A 13,306-nucleotide genomic window follows, 5' to 3' on the forward strand; every position below is an offset into this window, starting at 1 on the left:
TCATGATCCCTTCCGTCCGCGCGGAAGGCCTCCCCGGCGCACCGTGGAATTGTTTCCATAAATCACAGCAGGCACCTTTACAGGGTTCGAAATTGAATTGCCAACCACGGCTTTCTTCATTATGCTAACCGGCTCCCCGGCTTCGCAGGCTGGAAGTGCGTCCGTGAACGCTGGCGGGTTTCCAGCGGACGCCCGCCGCTCGACAGGGTGATGGAAACGCCCTTGAGACGGGCAGGAGGTTAAACGCGTTCACATGCAGAGATGTGCTGAGCGTCCCGGGGCCTCCAGCAGCAGCCAGCGTTTCCGTCCAAGGTGGCCTTTTAAATGGCTCCCCGCGTAATTAAAGATCCAGCATGAACGGCCAGATTATCATGGTCATTATTAACAAATTTTTAAAAAATTATCTTTTTTTAATTGAAGTACCATCACTCACAATGTGTCCATTTCCGGTGCACAGCATCATGTCCCAGTCATGCATATCCATACATATATTCATTCTTATTTTTTTTCATTCAAGTTTATTTCAAGATATTGAACCTAGTTCCCTGTGCTGCACAGAAGAAATTTTTTTCAAATCAATTTTTATATATGGTGGCTAAAATTTGCAAATCTCAAACTTCCCACCCCCTTTGCCCGGCAACCATGAGATTGTTCACTACGTGTGCGAGTCTTCAACAACTGTTTCTGAGCGAACAAGGGATCATTATGTAAACCGGACGGGCTTGTATGTTGCCATCCATACTCACCAAACGGCAACCTCTTCTGCCCCCAAGCACTCACAGCACCAAGGAGCAGGCAAAGACATCGAGACGTGATCGGCCACAGCTCTTGGCCTTACCGAGTCTGAGTACAGTCCTCAGTATTCGGAAAGATCGAGCCATTCCTGAAACCCCATACGTGTCTGAACATAGAAGCTACACACTTCTGTGGTCTGCTGACTCTCCTCCCACGCTTCCCTCTGCGGCCAACAGGTTCCACACGAGGGGCACTGCGAGCTGGCCCTGAGGTGAGCTGAGGCCGCGGGACCCAAGGCCACGATCAGAGCATGTCTGTAGCATGCAGTAAATGATGGCTGTACGCATGTATCAATTATATAAGATTTACAACAAAGGAAATAGAAGTATGCACATGCTAGAGATATTCTGTGAGCCTAGTGAACAAAGAAGCTCACACTGCACGTGTGCTGGCAGAGCACAGATGAAAGGCAGGGCAGGTGCGTCGTGGGCGCGCACCTCCTTGTGGCAATGGAATAAAGTGTTGTCAACCCCGTGGTGTCTCCGGCTGAAGTCTGTCCGGCGGTATGGCAACCCCTTGAGTGTTTTTTCGTTTGGGCCGCTCCCCTCCTAGAACCCCACGTCAGCCCCCCTCGGCTGACAGGCACCAAGCCCTCTTTTCCCTTCCAAGCAAGCCTCGAAGGCTCACCTGCTCTTTCTGCAGAGCCTCCAGGCGGCCACCGATCTCCGCCCTTAAAATCATGGCATTCACAGCTCGCCTCCGATGGCTCCTGAATTAGTCCCCTCGGGCGGCCGTAACGAATGGCCATAAATGACGGAGGCTCCAAATAACAGAGATTCCGTCTCTGTCCATGCTGGAGGCCAGAATTTCTGAAATCCAGGGAGCCCAAAGCGGGGGGGTTCTCTCGGGGGCCCCCGGGGAGAACCTATTGCATGGTTCTCTGCCAACTTTGGGGGGGCCAGCAGACATCCTTGGTGATTCTCAGCTTCCAGAAGCACCACCTCCGTCTGGGCCTTCACTGGCACAGCCCAAGGAGGAGGGGACACACCAATTCAAGCCACACTCCCGGCTGTGGTTTCCGGGGTTGGGTTCCCTGGCCTGTGAGATGCCCCACGCCCCGTCCACCTGGGAAATCCTCCGCGTGTACGTTCTCCAGATGGACCGGCGCCGCCGGGCGGCATCCAGGAATGAATGTCTGTATCTGTGCTCTTCTCCCGGAGAGGAACGTGTCCCCAGCTGGGTAACTTACACCCTGTGTGGCTTTTGCAACATTCCCCGTGTTGCAAAACGTTCCCTGATGCAAACAGAATTAGCATCAGAAGTCTCCCTCCACATTTTCCTTTTTCCGTTTTCGTTTCGTTCTTCCTGGAGACACATCCTGACCGGAAAGGAGATTTTCTGGATCACTGAGTAAGACCGCCTTGTCTCCAGTCGGCAAAGCCTGGTGGAATCTCCTTGGCCGCCCTGACAAATGGGAACATGCTGTTCTTAGCTGCTCTTCTGACGCCGCCCGAATGCAAAGAGCCTCTTTGATTTTGCGACTTAAGAAAAAAATTTTTTCATGGGGAGAGGTCGTTGTTGGTTGATTTAATCAATTAGTTATTTATCTTTTGGGGCAGAGATGCTGGGGATTGAACCCCAGACCTCGTGCATGCTAGGCATGCGCTCTAACCCTGAGCTACACCCTCCCACCTTGATCTTCTGTTTTTTAAAGGAATTTTGTAAGTGAGGCAAGTAAGCATGGAGATGCTAGATTGCACGAAGCCACTCCAGGACTGCTGGGGATATTAGGCATTTTGAGGTCCTGGGTCAGGTGAGGACCAGGAAACGGAGGAAACACAAGGGACAATAAGAGAGTTGCCTTCTGGTGTAGGAGACCCAGGTGACTTGTGTCACCAGACGTCAAATCAATGCTTTCATCAAATCAGGCAAATTTGGCCCATTGGGCCACTGGTCAGTTCCCCTTTGCCTCAGCATTTGACCATCTTCTGGGCGGTCCTTGGTGACTTGAAAGGCACACAAATGTGGAGAGATGCTTATGTGGTTGAATCTGTCTCCTGCAATCGCGAAAGGCACCAGGAGGGTATGAGGAGAGAGCGACCACTAGAGAAATAAAGAATCTCTCATTCAATAAAAAACGTTTAAATACGTACATATTTTAAAAAAATTTTAATGCACATTTTATTTTTTACTATCTTTTTATTGAAGTCAGTTTACGATGCTGTGCCAATTTCTGGCGCACGGCACGGTGCTTCAGTCATACAGGAACACGCATGTATTCATTTTCATTTTTTTGTTTTCACCGTAAGTTATTGCAAGAGATTGAATATAGTTCCCTGTGCTGTACAGTATGAACTTGTGGTTTATCTGTTTTATATATGGTAGTTAATGTCTGCAAATCTCAATCTCCCAATTTATCCATTCCTACCCCCTGAGCCACATAAAAGCTACGACTCAGCCATAAAAAAAAGTCAAATAATGCCATTTGCAGCCACATGGATGGACCTAGGGATGGTCATACTGAGTGAAGTAACTCAGACAAAGAAAGACAAATATCACATGATAGCACTTATAGGTGGAATCTAAAAAAAAATGATACAAATGATCTAATTTACAAAACAGACACAGACTCACAGACATGGAAAACAAACCTATGGTTACCAAAGAGGGAAAAGGGGACGGATGAATTGGGAGTTCCAGGTTAGCAGATACACACGACTACATATAAAATAGAAAAACAACGAGGTCCTACTGCAGAGCACAGGGAACGATATTCAATATATTTTAATAACCTGTAATGGAAAAGAAGATGAAGAGGAGTACGTATCTATATGTATAACTGAATCACTCTGCTGTACACCAGAAATGAACACAACATTGTAAAGCAACTGTAATTTTTTTTTTTTTAAAGGCAGACCTCTCAAGTTAATGAATTTAGTGCTTTTCTATGTGTGGGAAGATCCAAGAGTCTGGGCTCATTGAAATCAATCCTCTGATGTGAACCTTAACTCTCTAGGACCAGGGTCCTGTTTTTCTGCATCCTGAGTCCCCACACGGGGCACCATCCGGGCGGCTGCAGTGGCTGATGGCTTAATGGCTGAAGTGGCAGGGGGCAATTTTTTTGTTTGTTTACTGAAGTGGCAGGTGACAATTTTTTGTCCACAGTCCTGCAGGCACGGCTGATGAAATCACTGGCCTTTGGGGATTGAAGTCAGCCTCCAAGCCCTCTCCCCTCCCGGGAGGTCAGGGGGCTGGGCTGAAAGTCCCAACTCTCTATGCAGGCTTGGTCTCCATGGCAACCAGCTCCAGCCCGAGGTCACCTGGGAGCCACGGGTCAGCGCACAAAAGACGTTATCACTTTGGAGAGTCGAAGGGCTGGGGGAGCTGCGTGCCGGGAAACAGGGGCAGAGACTAGACACAGATTTCTTATTACGTCAGTGGAGTAGGGAGTGGGGTCGCCCCTGTGGGCAGCTGGGGCCTCACCAGTCCCTCTGGGGGCTTCTGGAACACGCCCAGAATCTTCCTCCTGCAGGAGAAGGAAGCAGCGCCCTTCCGTCTCACGCTGCTGCCCCTCGGGGGCGTTAAGGCAATGCTATCAGGCCCCAGACTCTCGGTTCAGCACACACGCCCCTCAGCCAGGGCGTAAACCGGTCAGGGGGACGCGGTGCCCACCGCCCCACTGGGAACTGTGAGCAGACGGCGTCTCAGGAAGCCATTAGGGACTCGGGCAGGGCCATGGCTGCCCCTGGTACATCGTCCTGTGCAAATCCAACCCTCTGGAAGAAATGCCACTCTGACTGGCCAAGGGAAAAGGTCAGCAGAGTTAAAGGAAGAGTGCCATCAAGGAGAAGGATCAGGCCGACGGTCAGCAGAGGAGGAGGGTTGGATGACGGTTGTCAAGGGTCCCCATGTCCAGTGATGAGAGGAGTTAGTGGGGACGAAACACGATACAGACGGTTAAGCCCTGCTGTACATTATACGTGAAAGCCGTTAAGTCAGGTAAATCCTAAGAGTTCTCATCACAAGGAAAAGAATCTTTTTCCTTATTTCTTTACTGTTGTGTTTATACGGCAGGATGGGTGGTCCCTAAACTTATCCTGGTCACCATTCCATGACGGGGCCAGTCATTCTGCCGTGCACCTGACTCCCTTACAGTGCCGACCGTCCATCGTAACTCAGGACAACGGGAACAAAAATAATTATTATTTGAATCTTTCAAAAAGAGCCCACACTGTGCTTGCTTAGGTGATTTTGCTTTGAGTATATTCTTTTGGGAAAATTCCCAGTGTCTACATTTCCATCCAATAAACGCTGAGGGACAGCAAATAAAAGACTCTCTGGCGGTTACTGTAGTTTGGTATCTGTCCTTTGCCAAACTAAAATAAGTGCCAGCTATAATGGGGGGAAATCAAAGCGTGCCTGTCAATGTCAGGACACCACGGACGGCGTAGTTGCCTCTGAGAGATGAAATCTCATGTGAAAAACAGCGAGGGACTCCGGGTAAAATAGAGAAGATTGTGTGGAATGCACAGGGCTGTAACCACGCGGAGGCAGAGGCTGGAGGGGAAGGTTCTCGGGGGGACAGGACCACACGGGCGAGACTCACATCCGTCCAGCTGGCTCTCTGAGCGCAGCCCTCCCCACGCTGCGCCGATGGGTAAGGGGTCAGATTCCAGAGCATCCCCGTGGGTGGAAATTGAGGAAGTAAACGGGACAGAAAGGACAGTGGAACAGCAGCATTTGCAGAAAAAAACCCTTGCGCCGTGGCTGACTCCCCACTGCACCTGAGGGATGGGGGTAGGATGTGGGGACACAGCTCCAAAGACCCCAGGGGACCGGGTAGGTGGAGGTCTGCAAGACAGAACTGGGTATTTCTGGAGCTGCCCGCGTCTGGGAACGAGTTTGGAGTTCTTTTCCCACCTAATGGGGGGTCAGGACCAACATCGGAGAGCTTCCAGGAGCAGGACCACACCTGAGGGGTAAGGACCACGACCCGGGGCTATGGAGGGTGTCCCAGGACAAAGGGATAATCAGAAACTCATCCACCCTGGAGAAGCCCAAGCCAGGCGTCCTCAAGGTCAGCGTGATGCCGCCTCTGCTGCTCGACATAAAGCCAAATACTCCTCAGAAGAAGGGGACGGAGGAGAAAGTCTACAGCACGCTGTCCTGTTTCACGTGCTTGTACCATCTCTGCCGACCTGTCCGCCTACCTGTCTACCTGCTTGTCTACCTACCTTTCTACCCACTTACCTACCTGTCTACCAACATACCTACCTACCAGCCTACCTACCTATCTACTGACCTGTCTACCTACCTACCTACCTGTCTACCTATCTGTTGACCTGTCTACCTATTTATCTACCTGTCTACCTACTTATCTACCTGTCTACTAATGTACCTGTCTACCAACCTACCTACCTATCTACCCATCTACTTACCTGTCTACCAACCTACCTACCTCTCTACCAACCTATCTACTGACCTACCTATCTACCTACCTGTCTACCTACTTACCTGTCTACCAATGTACCTATCTACCAACCTACCTGTCTACCTATCTATTGACCTGTCTACCTACCTACCTACCTGTCTACCTGTCTATCTACCCACCTGTCTATCTACCTGTTTACTTTTCTATCCATCTACATTGATTCTCTCTCCCTGTCTCTCAAGGAGGTTTAGCTAAAAAGCTAAAATGAGACAACAGCTTGTACATTGCCCAGTAGCAACAGCAGAGCAGAGACCCAGGCACCACAGCGAGCACCCAGCACTGGTGTCGTCCAGGTCCTTTACGAACTATAGCCTCTGCCCTTTGGGATCAGGGGCAAAACTGCAGAGAGACAGATGCAAACGCAGTTCCAGGAAATCCAGAACATCGGAGACTCCAGGTCGTAAGAGTGGACGTTGGAGGAAGTGATGGGAGTGGGGATTCCTAAAAGGAGGGGGAGGGGAGAATGAGGAGAGGGGGGAGAGGAGGGGGGGAGGCAAAGGGGAGGACAGAGGAAGGGAAGGATGACAAAGAACGCACCGAGAAGGCAGAATGTTTCATGGAAACCCTCCCCCCACAAAAAAAATTAGGAGATGGTGCATAGAAAAAGATGTGCTCATTTTAGCTTTCAAGCCTCTGTCATTAATTCAACCAAGAAACAGAAAGCTGACCATATGATCCGGCAATCCCACTCCTGGGCATGTATATCTGGAAAAGGTGAAAACTCTAATTCAAAAAGATGCATGTAACCCAGTTCACGGCAGCACTATTTACAACAGCCAAGACATGGGAGCAACCTAAATGTTCAATGACAGACGACGGGATAAAGATGTGGTATATTTCTACAATGGACTACTACTCAGCCACGAAAAAGAATAAAATAATACAATTTGCAGTAACATGGATGGACCTGGAGAATGTCATTCTAAGTGAAGTAAGTCAGAGAAGGACAAATATCATATGATGTCACTTATATGTGGAACCTAAAAAAGACAACAAATGAGTGAATATATCAAAACAGAAGCAGACTCACAGGTGCAGAGAACAAGCTAGTGGTGACCAGTGGGGGGAGGGAAGGGGGAGGGGTACGATAGAGGGAGGGGAGTCAGAGGTACAAACTACTATGTATAAAATAAATAGGCTACAAGGATACATTGTACAACACGGGGAATAAAGCCCATATTTTGCAATCACTCTAAGCAGAGTATGATCATTAAAAAAAAAAATGCCCATCTCAAACCCTCCGCTCACCCTCCTTGTCTGGTGCCAACCTGCTTCCACACGTGTGCATACTTATGGCTTTGGGGCAGCCGAGACCCACTGAGCTGGATGACGCAGGCAGGGACCTTCTGACACTGCTGTGGGAAGGCTGGCCGTCCCCTCGCCCTTCCCCCAGGTCCCCAGACCCTGCAGCTGCTGCCCTGGTAGCAGCTCATATCTTACCCTTGCCCTGTTCATTCTTATATCCAAATAATCTCCCTTGTGCCCGGTACGATTCCAAACATCAACCCCCACACCACCCGCTCGGCCTTGCTCACTCACCGCTGGGTTATTTAGGTAAGGAAGGCCTCAGGCAACTCAGCCAGACTCCCGAGGTACCTAGGAGGGCACATTAGGGTCTCTGGAGAATCAGAACCAAGAGGATGTTTGGAGGGAGAGGGAGAGACAGACAGAGAGACTGATTTTAAGGAACTGATTGTCTCATGAGATTATGAAGCATGGCAAGTCCAAAATTTGCCGGGAAGCCCGGCAAACTGGAGACCCAGGAAAGAGGTGATGCTGTACTGTGAGCCTGAAGACAGTCGGCGGGTGGAATTCGTTCTTCCTTGGGGGACTTTAGGTGTCCCCCCCACGACCTTAGGGCCATCAACTGATTAGATGTGGCCCACCCACACCATGCCACGTCAGTTTGTTGTGTTTTTTCCTAGATTCCGCATATAAGTAGTAACAGAGTATTTGCCTTTCTCGGACTGACTTCTCTCGCGTGGTATAGTCCCCTCCAGGTCCAGGTTGGGTGGAGGGATCGGAGGAGACCACCCTGCCTCTCTCTGAGGACCTCCTGGTACCTACATCCCCCGTGGACCTCTTCATAATCTCTGAACTTTCAGCCAAAAGTCTTTCTGCCCCACTCTCAGCCACTTGTGTGGTTTCCGCAGCCATCTCTGAATTTCGCCATCTTCCACCATCTGGAGAGGCTGAGAGTTTTCACAATCATCCTACTCTGGTTCCTTTTGCGCTTTTTGTTTTCTGGGTTTTTCTTTTTCAGTTCTCCCTGCAGGTGTTCTCTGTCACCACAGGTTACTAAGTACCGAGAAGAAACAGGGCTGGCTGGCCTCACTGTGCTGGGAGGTCTGCTCCCCGGACACCCAGGTTCTCTGCTGACAAGCCCGAGTTCCTCACGCTCCACGGGAGACCATGTCACCCAGTTTATTGTGCGGACAAGGGTACTCTTCTGCCCTCTATGTACAGGAACGAACCTTTTTCTCTTCAAAGTCATTAGAAGCCAAAATCAATTTAAATGAGAATCGATGGATCTTGGCCATAGAGTCAAACCCAGGCAACCGTTCCCTGGAGTTTAAAAAAAACACGCCTCCGAACATCGCCTTGAGTCAAAGTGAACGCCCTCAGAATTAGATCTTCTTTCCCTGGGTTCCATGGAGCAAATGAGGTCTGGGTTCTGACCGAGAGACCCTTCTTTCAGGGAAATGACAGAAGAACGTATAAAATAGATATAAAATAGATAAACCACAAGGACCTAATGTGTAGCAGAACCAGCTTCTAGCTACTAATCGAGCTGTCACTCACGGATAACAACCCTCATCCACCCACAAGGAGCCAAAAGTAAAAACAAAATAAAATATTTATCCAATGAGTCATTATTGCAAAAAGTGCAACCCTCTGTCCGTGCGCCCCGAGGCCCCCAGAAACGGTCCATCACAGCAGAGGCCGGATACATCCTTCCACTCCAGCTTTTAGGATCGTAGACATTTTTAATCAAGACCTGCAGGTTTCAGATTTCCATAAAACATCTTCAGGTTTTATTTCAATACCTGGTGAGACCCACTGGATCAAGGAGGCCTTTTTGTCAAAAAAAAAAAAAAAAAAAAAAAAAGGGAATCTGGTGTTTAGAACCCGTGCACGGATGCTGTTTTAGTTCAGGACCCCAACTGCGCTTTCAGACCCAGGTCTATTAACCAAGAGAATAAAAGTCCTTTTGGAAACCGGCACGGTCTCCAGTTTATGATACTCTTGATGCTCACTCATGAGCATAAATTCTTCCGGGACGAGAGCAGCCGCGGTGCCATAAAAAACAATATGCAAAGTGCGAGGCCCTCGGTGGCTTTATGGCCTCGTAAATCCTCCCTGGGGCTGCGGCCACAGCTGGTCCTCCCGCCCCCGCGGCTGTTCTCCCTGCATCACTGCTGCAGACCAGTGGGCTCTGTGTAGGGGCGTCTGGTTCTCTGAGGAGGGGAGCCCGTTTTGCTTCTATCACATCCGAATTAACCTGTGTCTGCTCCAGCCCCGCCCCCACCCCGGCCACGGGTATGATCACACATGCTGAAATATGAACACCGCACCCCGTAGGAAACAGCCAGCGGGCTACGTTCTGGATGAAATGCATAACTGCCCCTAAATCAGGCTTGTTGGCACCGACCTCCCTGGTGGCAGAGAGGGGACAGGCCCAGACAACAGGGCCGCGGGGCGGGGCTGGGGACTTTGAGAGGAGGCGGCCTCCCTGTAAAATAGATCAATCAAGGAGGCCGTCCTGTACAGCACAGGGAACTATATTCAAAACCTGGTAATAGTCTTCAATGAAAGAATCTGAGAAGGAATATATGTATGTGTATGTGTGACTGCAGCACTGTGCTGTGCACCAGATTGATGCAACATTGTAACTGACTAGACTTCGGTAAAAGAAAAATAAAAGGGGCAGCTGCCTCCGGTGAGCCCGAGGAACGTACGTAGACACAGAGACACACAGACGCAGGAATAAATGCAGACACAGCGGCATATAAATGCAGGCACACAGGTGCATGACCAAGACGCACGCACACAGACCAATGAACACAGACACACACTCAGATGCAGGAATAAACAGACACACTGAGACCTACAACTGCAGAGACTCACACAGAGGCAAGACCAGGACAGGGGCACATTAACACAAACACACAGAGACACACACGCAGACACACAGCTCCGGGACCGCCGCCGCCCGCACGCGCCTTCAGAACAAGTGGGAGGACTTCCTCCTTCGAAGGGGAAGAGAGCTCGATCAGAGGCCCGGACTCTCTGTGCACTTTGGGGGGGGACCTGTCGGTGAAAAAGCCTGGTAACATCTCCCCGTTGTGATTTCCTCCGACGGGAAGAAAGCAGATCCCTCCCTTTCCCGGTGTTCCAGGGAGCAGGGCTGCTCCGTGCACACAGTAGGCGCTTTGCCATGTCTGCTAAAAGCTAACCTCTGGGCTCCTCTGAGGCTTAGCAAAGTTCTACACACGCCCACGGTAGGAAGGGGGACACAGACCACCCACGAACTGCGGAAACACGGAGACCCTCCCCAGGGAGTCGTATAGCCAAGAAGACAAGCGAGGGGCCTGAGCGGCCACGCGGGTCCGTGAACTCCATCGGGTCCCGGAATTCTCAGGGACGCCGAGAATCTGCAGGACTCTCCCCCTCCCCGGTTCTCAATTCCTCAGACTCACACTTGGAACACACCAAGCAACTCGTGCTCACAAAACACTTCTTTTTTTTTTTTTTCTAGGATCCAAGTGTCCCCAGGCCTGAGCCAGCAGCTCCGTCCTGCACGCCCTGCGTTAACTCAGCCTCGGTCACGGGGACCACGTGGGTTTGGGGCACCTGCATCCGTGGGGCGATTCTCAAAGGCAGAGCCCCTGATCACTTTTAGCCGAAACAACTCTGATCTCAGCGTTTTGAGTGAGGGATGGGCCACTTAAAATGGGAGGCGGTCTCACCTGTGCTGGGAAAAAGGCATAAACAGTTGCTGCTCCTTCACAAGGAGCACCTGACGCTTTAGGGCGGAGAACGCCCGCGTGTATTCGCTCCCTCGCAGCCCGTGAACCGTGGAAATTCACCCAAATCAGATGCGTATCAGGTGCTGCCTGAGGGGGGGTGTTGTAGACGGAACTGTGCCCCCCCCCACCAAGGTGACAGGTTCGAGTCCCAGCCCTGGCACCTCAGAAGGGGACCTTATTTGGAAACAGGGTCTCTGCAGATGTGATGATGTGAAGGGTCTGAGAGGAGGTCCTCCTGGAGGAGGTGGCCCTGCATCCAGGGACAGTGACCTCAGAAGAGACCGAAGAGGAGAGACGCAGACACAGAGGAGACGCCACGTGGAGACGGAGGCAGAGACGGGAGGGAGGCGGCCACCAGCCCAGGGATGGACGCCTGGAGCCCCCAGAAGCTGGAAGAGGCAGGAGAGACCCTCCCCTGGAGCCTCGGGAGGGAGTGCCGCCCTGGGACACCTTGACCTCAGATGTCTGGCCTCCAGGACAGGGGAGGGTGGATGCCTGCGGCTTTAACCCACCTGATTTGTGGTCATTAATGACAACCACCCCCAGGAAACCAATTTGCGGTGCAAAGAAAGCAAATCACGGGTATCATTCTAACTCACATGAGCATCCAAAAGCACGAAATTAAATTTCAGAGACGCACACTGTCGTGAAAAAGAGGCGAACGGTTCATGGCATTTATTTAGAGATGCTATGAGGGGTCTGCCCTGGAAAATGAAACGGGTCTGTTCTTAGCCGGCCGGGCACATTGATTAGTCCCCAAATATTTTAATATTTTTCCTCTGCCAAAGCCAAGTAGTAAGAAACAATTTCCAAGGTCTGGAAGCACCAGGACACAGAGTCTAAACCCCGAGATGCACGCCGCGGGGCGTCATTTCCACCAGCCCCAGAACGGGCTCCTTCCCTCCGTGACCGCCCTTCACGCCGGCCGCGCCCCCTCGGCCGGCAGGACAGGTGAAGGGGTTTGTTTTTTCCCTCTAACAGCCATGGAAAAGCACGCAGGGCCTCAAGCAGGTACAGACACGCTCTAATTGGCGTTTTAGAGAGTTCTCTCCAACTACAGGGAGGAGACAGGCTTACAAGAAAAACAGCAAGAGCAGAGAGTCAGCCAGGACGAGGGGTTTGCTCTGAAGGAGTAAGAGAAGCGCACTTGCTAAAGGAAACCCGTCTCCCTGCCCTCAGTCCCTCCGACCCCGAGTGGTGCGTCTTCCACACCCAGTTCTCGTCGGACACCAGCTGCGTGTCCTGCGACTCAGTTCGACTCTGATACGACCGACCCCGAGTTCGTGCAGACACCAGGGGCTAAGGGCTCAGGCCCCCAGGACGGCCCCCACTCAACACCAAGCACAAGGGGGGTCCCCAGGTCCCCCACACTTCTGTCCGGCTCGGTTGCAAACTGAGGGTTCCCACGACCCCCTCCCCACAGAACTTTGGGAACACCTGGCTCTCTTACCGTTTATGCTGAAGACGGGGGTGATTCTCCAGATGACGAGGTCCAGGAGGGTCCCGAGTGCTGGGGCTTCAGTCTCCGTGGACTTTGGGGGGCATGCTGCCTCCCAACCTGCGGGCGTGCTCCCCACCCCGGAAGCTCTCACAGTCCTTGTATTTTGGCTTTCTTATGGAGGTGCCATCAGGCAGGACTGGTTAAACCCTCGGCCGCTCAGCCCGCAGCCCCTCTCCCCTCCGCGGAGGCTGGGGGCGTGGCTAAGAAGGTCAGCCCTCTGGTCACGTGCTTGGTTCCTCTGGCTGCCAGCCCCACCCCCAAGAGCCACTGCATTAGCATAAACTCAGGTGTGGATGAGCTTGTTAGGAATAACAAGGAAGGAAGGGAGGGAGGGGGAAGAAGGGACGGTCATTTCCAAGGAAGACACTTGGAGCAACAGCTTTGGAACAGAGCTTCTGGGGTCAAGGAGTTGGCTTCCGGTCTGCAAAGCTGACCAGTGGACACGGTTGTATTATTTTAGCCAAGAGTCCTGACCCAGAGCATATCTCAGGGGCAGGAGAGCCCTGGTAACACCAGGTATTGATGTCCAAAGTGGGTTTGGGTTGGTTT

General features: G+C 51.5%; 1 long non-coding RNA gene across 2 annotated transcripts in view; it reads right to left on the reverse strand.

Annotated features, from left to right (window-relative positions):
- Positions 1-12,946, reverse strand: part of LOC116661818 — a 55,100-nt gene extending 42,154 nt beyond the window's left edge. For both annotated transcript variants that reach the window (XR_004317796.1, XR_004317795.1), the window contains exon 1: positions 12,707-12,946. This is a non-coding gene — a long non-coding RNA (uncharacterized LOC116661818). The remainder of the gene's footprint in view (positions 1-12,706) is intronic.
- Positions 12,947-13,306: the final 360 nt, after the last annotated feature.

The sequence above is a fragment of the Camelus ferus genome, chromosome X (genome assembly GCF_009834535.1).
Source record: "Camelus ferus isolate YT-003-E chromosome X, BCGSAC_Cfer_1.0, whole genome shotgun sequence".
NCBI classification, from domain to species: Eukaryota; Metazoa; Chordata; class Mammalia; order Artiodactyla; family Camelidae; genus Camelus; species Camelus ferus.